At 44.8% G+C, this 19,779-nt stretch overlaps 1 long non-coding RNA gene across 1 annotated transcript in view; it reads left to right on the top strand.

Annotated features, from left to right (window-relative positions):
• LOC123573468 (uncharacterized) overlaps positions 1-19,068 on the top strand; it is a 34,286-nt gene extending 15,218 nt beyond the window's left edge. The window contains exon 2 of the long non-coding RNA XR_012416969.1: positions 13,818-19,068. This is a non-coding gene — a long non-coding RNA (uncharacterized lncRNA). The remainder of the gene's footprint in view (positions 1-13,817) is intronic.
• The last annotated feature ends 711 nt before the right edge of the window (positions 19,069-19,779 follow it).

The raw sequence follows: 19,779 nt of genomic DNA, 5'->3' as shown, positions 1-19,779 counted from the left end.
TGCCAAAATCACAGGAAAAGATGCTATCGAAATGCTAACCAGTAATAGGAATGTTACATATTTTAAGCCTTTTTAGGAATGTGGTTTGATGTTGTCCCATTAAAAACTGAAACTAAGAGGTGATGGATGATTCAAGGTGATGGGGGTGGTCAGGCAGGAGACCCCTATCTCTGTTAGGAAGTGCTCCCAGCACCATGGTGCTAACCCTGATGGCTGACCAAGTCGCCTTCTCCCTGAATCTGCCCTGCCTGCCTGGGTCCTTGAATTTCTCTCCCCTCAGAACTTCTCCAGCTTGTATAGCCTGTAGCTCATCCCTGGTCTTTGGCCAGCACTGCCTTGAATGATGGCTCCCTTTTACCTGGGACCCTCAGAAAGGCCTCTGAGGGACATCTGACTGCTGTTTTGCAAAACAGTGCTGCCTGTCCGCAGGAAGCCATTAAGATTGGTCTTCATCTCTATTTTAATGGCAGTTAGATGTACCTTTTCAGAGAGGGGAATTGATAGCTATAGGAGGCAGCCAAATGCCTAGGCAGATAGGGGTGGTTCCCCAGTGAAACTCCACCTTCAAGCCAGAAAAACAGCCTGAAGCCTGAAAGACTGGACTGCTGGTCCCAGATGAAACTAGTAACCCAGAGTGAGAACTTCTGTTCCTATTTCCCCAGCCTTTTCTGATGGATTCTTTCTGAATAATACCTTTTAACCAATCAATCAAATGTTGCCTTTTCCAATACTACCTATGGCCTGCCTCTCCCCTATTCTAAGCCCATAAAAGCCCTGAACTCAGTCACTTTATGGGGGACTTTCCCACCTTCAGGTAGAGGGACCACCCCCATGTCCCCTCTCCACTGAAAGGTGTTTCATCAGTCAATAAAACTCCCTTCCTTGCTCACTCTTTGGGTGTCAGCATATCCTCATTCTTCTTGGGCATGGGACAAGAACTCAGGAACTGGTGCACAAGCCAGACTTGGCCCAGGCAGGTTGAATGGGAGGGCTGTCTCCAGCAGCAGGTAGCATAGCCAAACAAGGCCTGAGCAGAGAGTCACCGGCCAGAGGTCCCTAGCTTGTAAAGTGACTGAGAAGAAAATCCTGCATCAATACTTCATGTGAGTATTCTCTCTGTCCTTCAATTAAACCATCAACCATGCAAAGGACGTGGAATACTTTGTCTCTCAGGAAATACTTGCTGTTGCTGGTTGATCAGGCTCTCAGCATGATCTTGAAGGTCACATAGTACCTACCTTAAGAGGTTGTTCTACTTCCTAAAAGAATGTTCTCTATCACAATGCCTGGTCCTGACCCGGAGCACCCATCAGGTGAGAGAGGTAAGGGAGGGGAGAGTTATCTCAACACAGCTCCAGCCCTATGGCCAGGATGTTCTGCAGAGTTCCCTGGGACCCTTCACATTGTTATCTGCAGGGCCACAGCAACTATGAGAGGCAGGTCCTGGCTATTTACTTTTTCTGGGCTCTAAGGAAAACTCCCACAGATTTGCTTTCTTGGAGTTAATGGCTGTGACTCTGCTGGATCTCTTTCCTGTTGTCGGTGCATCCCCGCAGGTCCTGCCTCAATCTGTGCCCCAGGAAAAATCATCGTTTTGACTCTTTCCCCGTTCTGTGACAAACTGTTATCTCTAAAGCTGGAGGGCAAAGTTGAAGAAAAGCAGTGTGCAGTATTGTATTTACAAAGGACAGACAAAGTGACCATGAAACAGAGTAAGCCTACCTCATCTATCAGGCATTAAAAGTGCAATTTCAAAGAGGGAGAAGGAAGTGAGCACTCTGAACCCAATTTGACCTACTCTTCCCTAAGAATCAGAGAATGCCATCCATGCTCATTTAATTGATTGTGGTTTCATAAGAATGTGTGAGTATGGAGGGTACATTTTGTCCCATTTTGAAAAAAGAACAATTTGCCATTCTTAAGAAAATATTTTAGACCCTGGATACAGTCTTTGTTTGCTCATTTGTTTGTTTTTATAGAAATGGTGTCTCACTACATTGCCCAGTCTGGTCTCGAACTCCTGGCCTCAAGCATAGTCTCTGAATGGAGAAATTGTCTTAATTAGAAAACATCATTTGTTCATTTATTTATTTATTATTTTATGTAACTACTTTGTTCAGAAAACAGAACTACTAGTTCTGTGAATGGTATAAAACTGAATAGGAATTTTTCCCTTTAAAACATTAAATTTGATTGGGGGAAACAGACCACATGCATCAATGTCAACATTAGAAAGTATAAATAAAATGCTGGTTGGGTGCAGTGTCTCATAGCTGTAATCCCAGCACTTTGGGAGGTCGAGGCAGGTGGATCAACTGAGGTCAGGAATTCAAGACCAGCCTAGCCAACATGGTGAAACCCCATCTCTACTAAAAATACAAAAATTAGCTGGGCATGGTGGTAGGCACCTGTAATCCCAGCTACTCTGGAGGCTGAAGTAGGAGAATTGCCCGAACCCAGGAGGTGGAGGTTGCAGTGAGGCAATACCACGTCATTGCACTGCAGCCTGGGTGATAGGAGCAAAACTCCATCTTTAAAAAATTATATATAAAATACGGTGCAAGTTCTGTGGGAAGGTGCCTTGGAGCTGGGCACGAGAGGAAAGGTAAGGTGTCAGCAGACAGAGCTTTGTGTCCCAGCAAGGCTGTGAGCAAAGGCACGAGGGTGGGAAAGCTGCGGTCTGGGTGGTGAAAAGGCCGAAGGGAGTGCAGGATTGAGCTCAGAGATGTGGGTCGGGAATGGGTCCCTATGTGACTGAGAACAGGGTTGAGAAGTTATGATTTTACAGTATAGGCAGGAACCACTGAAACATGCTGATCAGAAGTCGTCCAATCAATCAGCACTTCTCTTCTAGGAAGATTAATCTGATATTGGTATGTAGGGTGGATTGCAGTGGATCATAGTTAAGAATGAGATCTACTGCAGTATTTTGGGCAAGGTGGCATGAGGGCCTGAAGTAAGGACTGAAAGGATGCAGAAGCATGGTCAAAACAAAACACATTTTTGAAAAAATAACATTTTATTATTATAGAGGTAATATGTGTGTATGGGTGTGTGTGTGTATGTGTGTGTGTGTGTATGTGTGTGTGTTGTAAGAAGTGTTTTTGGTCCGGTACGGTGGTGTGTGCCTATAATCCCAGGACTTTGAGAGGCTAGGGCAGGAGGATCACTTGAGGTCAGGAGTTTGAGACCAGCCTGGACAACACAGTGAGACTGAGTCTCTAAAATAAAAAACTTTAAAGAAAGAAATGTTTTTTAAAAGTTACAATATAAAAAATGACAAAAATAATATATTCCTACCACCCACATATCACACTTTTCATTCATTAGGTGCATATCATCCTGGCTCTTTTTCTGTGTGTATGTGCACACACACATAATGTATACACTTACTTATTTTTTAACGAAAATAAGATAATATTGTATACATTATATGTGTGTGTATATATGTACATATACACATTACCTATCTGTATTTTTTTACCAAAATGAGATATTATTGTACATACTGGATGGTAATTTTTTTCACCAATGATCTCTACTCCTCTATTTTAGTAAACTTTGAACTAAAGTTCAAAGTTGAACCACACCATATTCAATTTTTTTCAGTTAACAAAAAAATCTCACTAGTATGTGATATCTAACTAGCATTCAATCCAGGACTATGGATGCCAACAGGTTTTTATGTCCCTTAAGATTATTTTATTTTAGAAAAGTCGCTTTTTAAATTACATTGATTTGTCGAAGGGACTAAGCCAGCTACCTGCAGGATATCCCATTTTCTGGATATTTCTGGTGACTTTCTCTTGTATTTCATGAAACTTGTATCTAGTTAAAACAAGTTGGATCTGGTCATAAAATACATTAGACCCATATGACCCATGCTTAGATTAGACTGATGAAGGCCTGATCTATTTTTCAGTTCTATTTTCCCTTTGTGACTACAATGTTTTGTGCGATATTCCTAGAACGTACAGTTCAACTACTCACAGGATGGTTTTAATACCAACTGATAAAATCTAGAGCTTATGAAATGATCTTTAAAAATAATTCTGGCATTTATACTACTTTTATTAGTCGGTATTTTTAAGTAAAGTAAAATTTGATTGCATCAACGGGGACTACTTAAATATCCTCAAACACAATTCCTATCAGGAGACAGGATAAATGCTTAATTAGAGTAAAGAGTTATTTTAATCGCTACTTCAAATGGTGATAAATGGGTTCTCTGACTTTCCATTTTTTCTAAGTATCATTATGAATTTAACAGATTTTCATTGATTCGATGTGTTTCAATCCATCATGATACTTTTCATATTTAAATTGTCATGACTTTGAAAAGTGGGCCCTTTTCTAAGCTATCTCTTAGGTTCTTTTCACATGACCCTATTCATATTTGAAAGTTTCCTTGCTTTCTAATACAATGAGGCATCCTATGCTCACTTTAGACCTGTCTCAGAGAGAAATGAACTCCTTCTTTAAGGACCTCTGATTCCTTCAGGGGAAATGATGTTAAAGACCATGTTCTGGGGAAGAAGGAAGGCATTTTCCTTTCAAGTCAACTTTATAATGATGTAATTTTCATAGTATGAAATACATCTATTTTAAAAAAAATGTTACCACCACCAGAATAAAGACACAGAACATTTTTGTCACCCCTAAAACATCCCTCCTGCCACTTCACAATCTTCTCCCCGCCCTCACCCCTAAGCAACCACTGATCTGTTTTCTGTCACTGTAGATTAGTTTTGAATGTTCCAGAATTTAACATAAATGGAATGATATCATAGCAACTCTTGTGTGTGTAGCTTTTTTTCTCTTAGCAAAATTTTTCTCTTTGTTGGGGGTCAGGGAATAATTTTTTCAGGAAAAAAAACCTCAGAAAAAGAACTTACAGAAAAGTTGCAAATATAATCCAAAAAATATTTTAATTCTGAACCATTTTACATGAGTTTGTCAACATAATGCCCAATTACTCTGAATACTGTAGTGTGCATTTCCTATAATACAACCATGAAAATCAATTAACCTTATAATCCTGAGATCCCATTTAAATTTCAGCAATGTCTCAGTAGCAAAATCATACAAATCCAGAATTATGCGTTCCATTGGACACATCTCTATAGTCTCCTTTATTCTGGAAGAGTTCCTCAGTCTTTGATTATAATATTTTGAGATGATAGATTATTTATGTATGCAGTAGCCCTTAATATGGATTTGTCTGGCATTTCCTCATGTTTGGATTCAGATTGTGCAACTCTAGCAGAATATCACAGAAGCAATCCTGTGTTCTTCTTGCTGTATCATATCAGGTAGCACAGGATTTCTGTTTGTCTCATTACTGATGAAATTTATGTTGGTCATTTGATTAATGATCTCTGTTAAGTTTCTCCACTATGAAATTATTTGTAATAGAATGACAATTAAAATATAACATATCAAAATTTGTGGGAAGCAGTTAACAGCTTATAGCTTTAGACGCTTGTATTTGAAAATAAGAAGTTCCAGGCCGGGGGTGGTGGCTCATAACTGTAATCCCAGCATTTTGGGAGGCCAGGATAAATCACTTGAGCTTGGGAGTCTGAGATCACTTCGGGCAGCAAAAAATAACAATCATAAAAATTAAAATTAAAAAATAAAAAGCAAAGAGTTCTAAAGCAATAAGCTTAAGAAGCAAGAAAGGGGCTCCAATCATACCCAAAGTAGAAGAAAGTAATAAGAAATCAACAAAATAGAAAAAAGACAAAATAAGCAATGAAACCAAATCTTGGTTCTTGGAAATGATTTAAAATTGATAAACTTGGCCAGGTGTGGTGGCTCAAATCTGTAATTCCAGCACTTTGGTAAACTGAGGCAGGAAGATTACTTGACCCAAGAGTTCAAGACCAGGATGGGCAACACAGTGAGATCCCATCTCTACAAAAACAAAACAAAACAAAACAAAATTACCTGGGTATGGCGGCACACACCTATAGTTCCAGCTACTCAGGAGGCTAAAGTGGGAGGATTGCTTAAGACCAGGAGGTTAAGACTGTAGTGAACTGAGCTCATAACCACACACTTCAGCCTGTGTGCAGAATGAAGCCCTGTCTCAAAAAATAAAAATAAAAAATTGATAAACTTCTAGTCAGACTGATTAAGAAAAAAGAGAAGACATTAAAAGTATCAAGAATGAAAAAGGGAACATCATAACTGATCTAACAGATAGATGTTAAAAGGATAGTAAGAATTTTATGAACAACTTCATGCCAATAAATTAAAAAGCTTAGATAAAATAAATTCCTTGAAAGACACATATTACAAAAATTGACAAAAGAAGAAATAGAGATTCTTAACAACTATATATATATTAAAGACATTTAATTGAGTATTAAATTCCCCTAAGGAAAACTCCAGACCCAGATGGTTTAGTGTTGAATTTTATCAAACATTTAAGAAAGAAGCAATACCAAACCTACACACATTTTTTTTCTAGAAACAGAGAAGGAAAGAACATTGCCAGCACAGCATCATCTTGATATCAAAACTTGACAAGGACATTACAACAACAGAATACTATAAGCCATTTCTTCTCACGAGGAATTGTAAAAATCCGTACCAACATATTCATACCACATTATACGAAAAACCACTTCAATAGATACAGAAACTGCATCTGAAAAGACTCAAGCTTTCGGAAGTTTCTTCTGAATGCCTAACAAGTCTCTCCACCTTCTCTGGTAGGAGCTTAACTGTGTGAGCCTGGTGTGAGTGCTTGTAGTTCTCAGCCCTGCTCATGGATTTCTTTCATACTTGCTCTGATGAGTATTCACTAACAAGCTCTAGGCGACCCATATCCAGACTGGCAGGCTCTTTCTGCCATAGTTCGCCCTATCTTCTCACTCTGCCCCCTCAACTAAGAACCAGCCCAATGTCTCCATATTCTGATCTCTTAATTCAGCAGAGCTGTCATCTCTGCTTGGATCACTTCCATAAGCTGTGGGTAGAAAGTGCCCTCAGGCAGAAAGCTGGGGAGACTCTGGGTCCTGCCTCTCTCAGGGACCCACAGTCCTCTTGCCTACTGTCCAATGTCTGAAAATAGCTGCTTCATATATTTTGCTCAGATTCCTATTTGTTTACTCCAACATGGATTTCAGAAGTGAGATTCTTGGCAAGGAATTTTGAAGGTAGAAACACAGTAGCAGTTGAGTAGGGAGTATTTGGTAATTGGTTCTTTGAGAATACATAAAGGAAGAGAGATATCAAAGAGAGTGCCAAGCATTTGAGTTGGATGCCTGATAGAGAATGCTGGGCAGTGGCTGGGGGACACACAGGAAATGCTCAAAAAGTTGAAGACGCAGAGCTCTGACTTGAGGGGAATATGGTGGCCAGCAGAGGTCCGCTTGAGTGAAGTCCACAGCTGTGGGAGGAGAAGCGGTTGTAGTGGATGAAATGTGCAAGGAGACAGGAGTGAGAGAGGAAAAGGAAAAACACAGCTAAGGACAGGATCTTGTAAAGAACTTAGGTTATATTACGAGTAATAGCCACCAAAGGCAGAGAACAGAATATAATCAGGGAAGTTATTTCAAAATAGCTAGAAGAGAAGATGTGAAATGTTCCCAACACAAAGAAATGATAGATGTTTGAGGCGATGGATTTCCTAAATACTCTGACTTAATTATTACACATTCTATGCATGTACCAAAATATCACATGTACCCCCAAAACACGTACATATATTATGTATTAGTAGAAAAAAATTTTTTTAATTGCATCTGGCAGTGAAAAGGTCATTGGTGACCACCAAAGAAGACTGCCAGTAAAACAATGGGGGCATGACCTTGACTGCAATGGTTAATGGGGAGTGGGTGCTGAGGAAGTGGAGGCAGGGAAAGAGCAGGTGAAAGGAAGAAGAGAGATCTCAGGGCAGCTGGAGGGTGGTGAGTAGGTGTGCTTGGGTTAGGGCAGACTGAACCGTGGCTGTTAGCAGAGGGAGTCATCTTCCCTGAAGCTCTGCTGCTATAAATCTAACTTGCTGACGGTGTGGGTGTTTGCGTCGTAGAAATTCCATTTCCATCTATTCATGTCTGTATTTATTTATTGCTTGCCTGGTTCCAAAAGGGATTTCAGTAGGCTCGGCCTCCAGTCTGTCAGGGACTCACTCGACTCAGCCTCCCTCTTGTCATCTACGCTGCAGAGGATAATGCAGGTCAGCTCATGAATCACCAGCACCTAAGTATGAGGTAGGCTGTTGAAGCACAGAGCAAGGGGAATTGTGAACAGAACACTCAGACTCCGGGATCTATTAGGCTCCATTGCTCCTGCAGAATGGTGGCCCACCAGCTTCACATCAGGTCCACCTTTTGGTCCTCGAAGTGGGTGCTGTGTCCTGCCTGCCCACTGCCCCTCCTGCTGCTTTGGCTAAGACAGGAGTTCCCGACACACTGAGGTACCCCTTCTCCCAGCTGGGCTTCACTTTGTTTCTGGGTTTCCGAGCAGTGTGCCTGGCTCTCCTGTGGGGCTCTATGTTACCTCATTGCTGTCCTGACAGTGTCCACGGGCCAGCGGGGCACAGGGCTGTGTGAAGAGGCAGCTGTTTCAGCTTTGTGCAACTCCAGGCCTCGTGAGGGTAAAAGCCCTACGGGCGCAAGTTTTTAAAAGCTGAGCTAACACGATCTCAGCAGGCCCAGGAAGGACGGGCACTTTGCGTGGGGATCTGGAAGTCTCCGAGGTAAAAGAACCCCAAGGCTTGAGGTGATGGATTTTACCCCATGAGAGGGGTAAAAGAGCCGCAATGCAATGAACTCCACCCCGTGGGGTTCTTTTACCCCAGACACCTCCAGACCCCCAGGCAAAGCGCCCTTCCTTCCTGGGCCTGCTGAGACAGTGTTAGTTCAGCTTTTAAAAACTTTTCTCAGGCTGGGCGCGGTGACTCACGCCTGTAATCCCAGCACTTCGGTAGGCTGAGGCGGGCGGATCACAAGGTCGGGAGATAGAGACCATCCTGGCTAACACAGTGAAACCCCATCTCTACTAAAAATACAAAAAATTAGCCAGGCGTGGTGGCGGGCGCCTGTGGTCCCAGCTACTCTGGAGGCTGAGGCAGGAGAATGGTGTCAACCCAGGAGGCGGAGCTTGCAGCGAGCTGAGATCGCGCCACTGTACTCCAGCCTGGACGACAGAGCCAGACTCCATCTCAAAAAACAAAACAAAACAAAAAATGCAAACAGTTGTTAACAGCTCATTCAATTTTGTCGAGTCAAATGCCCCTCCCAACCTGTTCCCAGTTTTCAGGTGTGTCCACAGAAGCCCAGAGAGGTCAGACGATGCATCCAAAGTCGCATGGCTGAGCCAAGATGGAGGAAGGACTGGCATCAAGGCCTCCAGCTTCCTCCTGAATTTTAAGGTCTTGTAAAGGGTCTGTACCTTGCAGGGAGACAGGTTTCTTGTACGTCACCCAGTACTCCAAATATCCAGTATAACCCAAATTAATCCCTACAGCCTTATGAGGCACGTAGAAGGATTCTAAATGGCTGATTTTCAAGTCCAAGGACACCACAGGGCTGGGAACTCTGACCTTGCTCCTGGTGCCATTGGACGTTTCAGTTTGCAGAGATGACACCAGAGCAGCACCCCGGGGCTGTCCCTGAGTGTCACAGAATGAATATGTCTGTATTTCAGAAACATTCCTTGCACGCCTCATGTATTTCAGAGTTCTCAGTCAGCACCAGCTAATTATTTCCCATAGCTTTCTGTTAGTGGGTTAGGATTGGTGCCCCTCATCCCACACACTGCGAACAGCAACAGTTCACACCAGGGGAGTGTCTGTTCCAGACGGAAGAGAAAACCAGGAGCACAGCTTGTGGTGGGGCTCCAGTTGCAGACCCTGGGCCATTCAACCGACACAGCAGGGCCAGCTTTTTTCTCCATGTCGGGAATTTTTTCAAGGCCCATCTCAGAATGATGTTTTGGGCAAAAAAATTGTCTGGAAGAGGACAGCCACTTTTGTTTTTACAGTGTGATCCTATTTATGTAAAACTTAATAACTTCAAATAGTATTACATACTGCAGACTTCATACTATACAAAAAATACACCAAAACTCACAGGAGATTGAATTTCTAAATATTGAAACAAAAACCTTAACTTTAGGGGAAAGTATAGGAGAATATTATCACCTTGAAACTGATAAATACTAAAATGCAAAACTTCAGCAGAAGAAAAAAATAAAAAATTAAAGAACCAACCAGAGTCCAGAAGAAGATATTCACAACACACATGACTGAAAAAATGATTTTTATATTCTCATATATTAAAAAACAGCCACTTTTTAGAAGGACCATTTGATCCAGCAGTCTCACTACTGGGTGTCTACCTAGAAGAAAAGAAGTCATTATACAAGAAAGATACTTGCACATGCATGTTTATAGCAACACAGTCTGCAATTGCAACAATGTGGAACCAGCTCAAATGTCATTTAATCGAGTGGATAAAGAAGCTGTGGTGTGTGTGTATATATATATATATATATATGAGGGAATACCACTCAGCCATAAATAGGAATGAATTAATGGCATTTGCAGCAACCTGGATGTAATTGGAGACTATTATTCTAAGTGAAGTAACTCAGGAATGGAAAACCAAACATCGTATGTTCTCACTCATAAGTGGGAACTAAACTATGAGGATGCAAAGGCGTAAGTATGATACAGAGGACTCTGGGGACTTGGGATAAAGGGTGGGAAGTGGTGAGGGATAAAAGGTTACAAATTGGGTTCAGTGTGTACTGCTCAGGTGATGGGTGCACCAAAATCTCACAAATCACCATTAAAGAACTTACTCATGCAATCAAATACCACCTGTTCCCCAAAAGTCTATGGAAATAAAAAATTAAAAAATAATAACTTTTTTAAAAATAAAAATAAATAAATTTATCTTGTCAAAATAAAGTAAAATTAAATTTTAAAACAGGCATTTTTAATTAAAGTGAGGTCCCTCAGCGGGTCAGCCCTACCACTCCCCGTGCCTGTCCCACGCTGTGGTGAGTATACAAATATGATCTATTTCCTTCTTTGAACAGTCTGGAAATAATAGAATCTGTTATGGGCTGAATGGTGTCCCCCCAAAATGCTGATGCTGAAGCCCACACACTCAATGTGATTCTATTTGGAGTCGGGGCCTGTGAGAAGGAGATAAAGTTTAAATGACGTCAGGAGGCACCTTGACCTTGGACTTCAGCCTTTAGAACTTCAAGAAAATGAATGTCTGTGGTTTAAGCCACCCAGCCAATGGTAATTCCTTATGATAGCCCAAGCTAATATGGAGAGTGTTTATTTAAAATCACTTATTTTGAAAACAAGGAAATTAAGGCCCTTGTTAATTTGGTGGAAGTCAACTTTGCTTCTGGGTGAAAAAGCCAAAACCAGAACCGGATTGACAAGCCAGGCCACTCCTCACCATGCCACAATGCATGTTTTGTTTTGTTTTTGTTTTTGTTTTTGTTTTGAGACAGAGTCTCGCTCTGTTGCCCAGGCTGGAGTGCAATGGCACGACCTTGGCTCACTGCAACCTCCACCTCCCAGGTTTAGATTCTCCTGCCTCAGCCTCCTGAGTAGCTGGGATTACAGGTGCCTGCCACTATACCTAGCTAAATTTTTGTATTTTTAGTAAAGACAGGGTTTCACCATGTTAGTCAGGCTGGTCTTGAACTCCTTGAACCTCAGGTGATCCACCCACCTCAGCCTCCCTAAGTGCTGGGATTACAGGCCTGAGCCACCATGCCTGGCCCATAGTGCATGTTTTAAACTTAAGCTATCTGCACCCAACCTCAATAGACAATGCTACTTGATTTACTTGCATGAGTTTCTGCTATCTTCCTGAGTAAGTCACAGGATGAGACAACACAGATTCGAAGCATTTATCCAAAAAGTGATTTTGATCCAGAGCTTTTCAGGCTTGCAAACTCAAATGTTTCACGGACTTAGGCAGGTAAATGTGTGAAGTGGCTGGTAAAAATCAATAAGGAGTGGTGAGGGTTGTGGCAAACTGGAGCATCTCTCTGTAGGGCACTTACATTCCAATTTTTTAATCATTAAAGCCAAACCAAACACATCTGGCTTGTAGGTCATCCATCTGGCACCTCTATCTGGGTAGGCAAGGCTAGGCTGCAAATACAAAGAAATCCTGAAGTCTCAGTGGCCTATCATAAGAAAAATATATTGCTCACTTATGTCACATACTAATGTGGTTGGAGATTGGGGCAGGCTCTGCTATACACAGTTGTCCAAAGATCTGGCTCCTTACATCTTAGGGAACCACTAGTCCCAACACATGGCCTTCAAGGCTGTAGCAGAAGGAAGTGAGAAAGAGAATGCGAGGGAGCTGGTTGATGTGCCAGGCTTGGAAGCGGCATCTGTCGTTTTGGCCCTCATGCCACCGTCCAAAGCCAGGCTCACGGCCCCACCTAGAAGGAGGGGAGCTGGAAGGATCCCTTGGTATGCAAGCCCAGGAAGAGCCTGAAGCAGTTTGTGGGCAGACAGTATCATCTTGGCCTCACCTGTTCACAGGTGCTGTGCCATGCCCCAATGCACCTGAGTCTCACAGCTCACTCTGGGAGGCAGGCTGCATTCATAACCTCAGTTTACTGATGACAGGAACTGAGGACCACAGGTGTTAGGCCACCTCCCCCAGTCACAGAGCCACTAAGAGGAAGAGCCAGGATTCCTTCCCTGTAAACTCTCACCCAATCCTCTCTTAGGCCTGGTTCCCAGAGCCACTCACCATGTGGGAAGGGACAGAGGGAGATTTCTGGCTGTGGCTATTCCACCAAGAAGGGGTGTGGTGTGGTGGCAATGCCATTCCTCCAGCTCCAAGTACAAAGCACATTTTCTGGCTGAAAGCCTTCAAATGGGTCAAAGCCTTCTTTCATCATGGCTCCTTCTCTGTAAACAGAAGGTGCCTAGATGTGGAGGGAAGAGATGGGAGCTGGGGCTGAAGACTGCCCTGTGGTTTCCAGGAAAGTCTGTGGATTCTACTGAGGGTCATGATTAAAGATAAACCAGATCTGCATCTACCAGTGTTGCTGGCTGTGCTGGACAGTCCGGGGCAGGGGCTCAGGGTTACACCTCTGGATGTGGCTTCACCAGGCTGGCAAAAGACACGGCGAAGGGAAGAGCTGGGGAAGCGGGAATACCTGAGATTAGGGGTGCAGTCAAGATTACGGCATTGGGTTGTAGGACTTTGGAAATGGGGAAGCTACTCTCAAGGGTATCAGGCTGGAGAAAGGCAAAAAGGCAAATGAATAACTTATTTTGCTTTATATTTTTATTTATTTATTTTTCCTTTGTTCTTTTCATCTGGGAATCTCAAGAACTCACCTGGAATGAACTTCTTGTGAAACATGGCATTTGACAGCCGCAAGGAGCTCAGAGCTCAGCCAGCCCAGCAGCCCAGCTGGGAGGGGAATGGGGTAGTGAGCAGGGTGGGCCAGCGTCTGCTGCAGCTTTGCCAACTGGACCTTCTCTTTTCCAAGGTGACCCTCCTGGTCAGCAGCCTCGGCTCCCAGGGATGGTCTCCCAACATTGTGCCATCTGGACTCTTTTTGTTGAGAGGAACCAAGTCTCATTCAGGCCACCTCAGCTCATGGATTGAGACTGGTATTTTAAGAACACATATGACCCAAAGAGCCCCAAAAAAAGAGGAACAACCAGGCCTTTTATAAACACTGGGGCTGTGGTAACAGGTGGGCCTCGCAGGCTGGCCTGGACAGTTCTTTGAGTTGCTCCTGCAGGCCCTGTTGTCTGTGCTGCCTCTAACCACCTCCTTATCTCCACTTGCCAGGGCTGGGGCCTGCACAACTGACCCTGGCTGCCCCATTCGGCAGGAGCAGGTGAGAAGTTTGCCTTAGTGAGGAACGGAGGCCGTGGCATGGGCCATGGTTGCCGGGTCCAACGCGTGGAGAGAAGCGCTGTTTTATTGGAATCCCTGACAACCGTGAAGTACATTTGTGCAGGAAGGATGAGGTGAGGTGAAAGGAGTCACTCATCTCAACCCGGGATTCTTCATTTGTGAAGCGTGGGGGGACCTGGGACTTCCTTTGAGTTCTGTAAAAATGTTCTCTGTACAGGCATGAGCACACGCTTTCTGGGAAGAATGTCTGTAATAATATTTTATCACATTCTCGATGGGCTCTTGACCTACATGTTGCTCTGCTCCCACAAAGCATGAGAGGGGGCTCTGCGATCCACCTGCCTCAGCCTCCCAAAGTGCTGAGATTACAGGCGTAAGCCACTGCCCCTGGCCTGCCTCCTGAGATTTTAAAATGCATGTTTATGGATTTGCTTGTTTGTTTTCTGATTTGTAAAGCAGTCTGTGCTTATGTGATAACAGAAGAAATAACGTAATAGACATGAAAAAGCAAAATACACAATTGATATTTCTACTCTGCAAAAGTGGGTATTCACCAAGTGTCTGCTTTGCTTCCTGGTGACTGAGGATACAGCAGAAGAAGGAAACAGCCCCGAATCTCTTTCCTTGTGGAGACTGCGGTTTTGGATGGGGAGGCTGGGTTTCCATAATACAAAAACAGACAACAGCCGCAAGGATGAATGACCCTTTGAGGCTGTTCAGCGGTGGTAAGTGGTGGGGAGGGACAGGGTGGCGGGTAGCATCAGCAGGCACAGGCCTCACGGATCTCTGGGAGAGGCTGGCTGGGCAGAGGAGGAGAGGAAGGGCAAGTGCCAAGGCCCTGAGACAGGAGTTTGGGAGTGAGGGTGAGTGGCTTGCAGAGGTCAAGAAGAAGCTTCCAGATGTTCACCAATGGAGCCCGACGAATGAGGGTGAGAAGGCACAGCCCCCACAAGCCCATCAACTTTGTGGGCTTGGAAGTCATTTTGTGATCCATCTGTCCCCATAGGGTGAACCGGTCTGGGATCCTCCATCACCCAGAACACTGGCAGATTCAGGGGTGAGAGGAAAAGAATGTGCTTTCTGTGGAAAATTTGGAAAATATGGAAGAGAGCAAACAAGGAACTGAAGATCTTCAGGTGCACAGGCTCGCTCTCCTCAGCTTCAGCCAGAGGGACAGGCAGAGGAGTCATTATCCAGCGCCGCTGGCCAGGAGCCCGACCGTGAGCCTGTCTTCTTTCTGCTTTCAAAGCAGCTGCGTCATGTGGCTTCTCTCCGACCTCCCGAGCTGTTGTTAAGTACAACTCTTCATGTGATTTCAAAGAGATGCAGTCATCGCTCCACGGTGTCATCAAAAATACTCCAGGGCAGTGCAGGTGGGTGGGGCGGACTCATTTACACAAAGACTGGAGGCCTCTGGGGGGCCATCCTCTGGCCAGCTCTGCTGTGTCTGATGGGTTTAAGGCTGGGCGTGGGGTGGGGATTTGCCTCGGCCTAGGGCTTTTACTGGGTGAAAAACCCTCTGCTTTTGCTTAGGGTTGGTGAGATCATTATCTAACAGCATGGCCACAGCAGAGAGCCTTTTCCAGGTTCCTGAAGTGATAAAAGACCACTCTTCTGATGAGAAACGAGCTGGAAAGAGAGTGCTGCTTGGCTCTCACTGCAAACTGCAGTTCCAGTCAGCATATAATGAGCTACACAAATGTATCTGGGAGTAGAAGTGAGCGCAGAAAGCAAGCATTCTGGCAGCCTACGATGTGAGTTGTTTTGACTTTAAAAAATCATCTCTGAGGTTGAAAATACGAGGTTTTTTTTTCCTCCCTAACATAAATATGTGCTCACTCTAAAGAACCCCAGGATTCCAGGGAGCACATACCATTTCCCGAAATGCACCAGGAGGCTGCTGCAAGTGGATATGAACATTTTGCTCATAACACAGTCCTCCCTCACATTTCTCTCTGGAAAAAAAACAAAAAAAAACCCAAAAAACCAAAACCAGCTGCTAGTAGAAGCTACTTCTTAAAAGGATACAAGACAGGTTCAAAAATAATCATGGATTTTTTTTTTCTACCCCAATCTCCCACCCAGCCACAAAGAACAAACACAAAACCCAAGCGAAAAAGAGGGTGGAGGGACGTTTGCTTTGACTTTCTGTATGCTTTCTGGCATTAAGCACTTACTTGTGGGCTGACAGTTTGCAGCATTTAGAAAGCATCTTAGCTTTCTCATGGGACTGGTGTGAGGTCTTGCCACCCACCCATGGAAGCTGCAGCCCTCTTCACTGTTGCGGCCACCAGGGTGTGGGTGGAGGGTCTGCCCCACCGCACAACTGTAACCAGGCCCACAGGTTGGGTGTGGAGAGCTGTGCATTAGAAGGGCTTGGTCCATCTGTGGCCTCTGCGAGTGGCAGGAAGAGACTCCAATGTCACCCACTAGTAGCCCTAATAACATTACAAGGCTTGGTCCACTGAATCCAAACCTTTTCCTTGGTCCGTGGACTCATGTCACACTGTAATGCAATCTTACAGAAAAATGCACAAACCCAAACTGCAAGACCAAGTATTTCCATCTGCATCTCGCCTTTCTTACCCTGTCATTGGAGGGAATACTGGGGAAGAAGAATGTTCTCAATGGGTGTGAGCTTGACTCAGCGTCTGCCCCTCCTGGGCTGCCACTCTTCTGTTCAGATCAAGTGAGCCGTGCTCCAGCATATTGGTAGTCTGCAGTGATGTGGGTGGTCCTGTATGTTGAGAGGCCTTTGGTAACTCCTCACTGGAGCAGCGTCAGCTGGTCCTGGAAACACACTTGGGACCTGTAGTTTGAGCCACCACACCGTATAGGTCTTATTTGGGACTCAGAATATGTCCTGGAGAGCAGGGAACTTAGGAGTGTAACAATGTCATTTGGCAGCAACCAGAGACTAAGCATTATCTTCTAAGGTGAGCTCTTCCTCGGGGCCCCTTCCACACGGCCTTGGCCACTCCCAGCTTGCTGAGTGTCTGCAGAGCCCCTGCTGTTGATGTGTGTATTTAGATCTCTTAGTGCTCTCCCATCTAAGTAAATGAGGGTCTCGGCTTAGCCTACACTGTGCTTCCCATGCATGCACACACTCAACACAGCACACACACACACACTCAATACCCAGCACACACGTGTACACACACCCACAGGCTGAGTGGCCAGTGCTGATGGGGAGGAGTGCTGATAGAGAAAGATTTGGGTGCCAGTACCCTGGGCTGAGAGCTTACATGTGGCCCTGGGATTGCGGCCAGGGTCTTGGAGAAAGGGACTACAGGTAGCGTAAAGTGGGTTGTTTCCAGGAAGGTCTGTGTTACACTCTGGGAGTATGCCACGATTCTTTAAGGCTCAGATGAGAAAGAGTGACAAAGTTGGGAAAAGGGACATCCCCCCTCACTTTTCCATGGGACCCAGTGCCACCCTGGGCTGGGAGACTAGAAGGGAAGCTTGTGTCATTCAGTGCCGTGGGGGTTCTTCAGTTTTAGGAGATGTCCCCCACCCCCCGGCAGGGTGCTAACCATGGAGTGCCACCACGGATGACTCCAGCAGCTTCTGGCCAGGAGATCCTGTAAGGAGCCAGAGAAGAAGGTGAGGGGCCTGGTACTGCGCGTGTGTGAGGTTGTTCAGGCTCCTTCAGTGACCGGTGCTATGACATCTACACGTCTCTCTCTGTGTGTCTGTCAACCTACCTATTGATTATCTATCTATCTACCTATACTATCACACCTATCTCTATCTTTCATCTATTTATCATCTACCTACCTATCTCATCTATGCATCTATATATGTATGTATGTATGTATCTATCTATCTACCTATCATCTGTTTTTTTATCTTGGTTACACTAGATAAGCTGAGGATTTTGCAGGTAAGCATGTGGAAGCTAAAGGCCAGCAAGACTTGGTTAGGAATACCACTGTGTCCTCTCTCACTGCTACCGACCAGCCAGTGAGGGATTTGCAGTGCGATAAAACAGGCCTAAGCCCTGACTGGCTGAGGGAGCCAGTGCCTTACAGGTTAGTCAGCCTAATGGGGATAGTGGAAAAAATAATGCACAAAAGGTTTCTGAAAAGCAGAAATCAGTGTGCCCTTGAGTAGTCATGGCAGTAAATTAGCAGCAGTCAGTGGCAAGGTGCCCACAGCTGGGCTTTTCCCGGCCTCTTTTTCACATGCCACAGGGGACTGCTTGCTACAAGGGAGCCTCAGTTGGCACCACTCCACTGTTTATATTTGGTCATTTATTCCCAATCCTCATGAGTCAACCAGAGAGCTCTGCCAGTGGTGATGATTCTGCCGCGCTGTTTTATCTGGAGCAGTGCCATGGACTCTGCGCTGATGTATTCTCCCTGAAGGAAAACAGGAAAAGATAGCCGTACACAGGCAAAATATGCACATATTTCACTGGAGCAGCCACAAAGCCAGAATAAGTGAACTAGTTCAGCTAAAACAAAAGCCAACCCAAACACTGAACCACACAAGCCCAGGAAATTTTGTTGAAAAGAGCAGAAAGGTATGAAGAAGGAGGTACAACATGCACTGGGGAGCCCTGTTTCACACTCTGTTCCGGTGATGCGCACGCTGGTAAAATTACTTTCCACAGTGGTCCCGGGGGCTTCGGGTGCTAACTCTTCCCCACTGTCTCACTGACGATGGTGGGCGCCCTGGGCTGATTCCTCACTGTCTATCCCAACACTCTCCTTTCCTTCACCCAGAGCCTGGAGAGCTAAACCCTATGTTTCCCAGGCCCAAGGCTCCAGATGTGATTAGTATCTGCCAAGCAAATTCCCCCCTGGAAGGGTTGATTTCAGAGCGGAGTTAAAGGGAACAAGAGGTGGGACATAAGACATCCAGTTTTGCAGGTGCGGGGCTGTTGCAGAAAGATCACTGTTCCATGCGGTGAGCAGCTGCAGGAACAGCGCTTCGATGTCTTATTTCTTGGAGGCAGCTTTCCCCGCGCATCTCTGCAGACTATAGTGCTAGCCACGGCTTCCCGATTCAGCAGCAGGAGCTGTGGTGACTGTGGGGGCTGTGGTGACTTTGACAATCAGTCCTGCAATGTGGCTTTGGATGTAATTCCTAGAAGCTTAGCCTCAAATCTGCTTCCTGTCCTCTCCCAGTGATTCTGTAAACCATTTATACCCTGAATAAATTCTTCTCCGCTTAAACTAGTGAGAGTGTATTGTATTCTGTGCAACTCAGTGCTGATGAATCAGAGTATAAAATGGTTTGGAGCGGGGCTTGGTGGCTCACACCTGTAATTTCAGCACTTTGGGAGGCTGAGGTGGGAGGATCGCTTGAGCCCCGGAGTTTGAGAGCAGCCTGGTCAGCACAGTGAAAACCCTGTCTCTACAAAAAACTTAAAAATTACCCAGGTGTGGCGGTGCATGACTGTAGTCCCAATTACCAGGGAGGCTGAGGTGGGAGGAGCACATGAGCACAGGAGGTTAAGGCTGCAGCAACCAATGAATGGGCCACTGCACTCCAACCTCATGACAGAATGAGACCCTGCCCGCCTCTAAAAAATAAATAAACCAGATTGGCCATGCTCACTTCACAATGAATAGGATGGCATGGAGGTCCAAGGCAATCTTGGTAAGTTACTAAGTTTAAGTCTAATGTGAATGATAAAGGAGAGTTTGCCAACTTTTAACTTTCCTGATTTCAGAAACTCTCACTAATCCCAACATTTATCCCCTTTGAGATCCGGGAGGAATTCTTCCCCATATTTTAAACTATGCTGAAAGTTTGAAACACACTGAGCTGGATATGTCTGTTTGAGATGAAATATCCTGGGGGCCAATAGGGTCTGGACATTGGATACATGGAGACAGATAACCACTGTCACTTATATAGGTTCTTGATGGTCAGCAAATATCCC

Source organism: Macaca fascicularis, chromosome 1 (assembly GCF_037993035.2).
Source record: "Macaca fascicularis isolate 582-1 chromosome 1, T2T-MFA8v1.1".
Lineage (NCBI taxonomy): Eukaryota > Metazoa > Chordata > Mammalia > Primates > Cercopithecidae > Macaca > Macaca fascicularis.
Note: the sequence above shows the minus strand (reverse complement) of the source record. Positions and strands in the feature narration are given on the sequence as shown.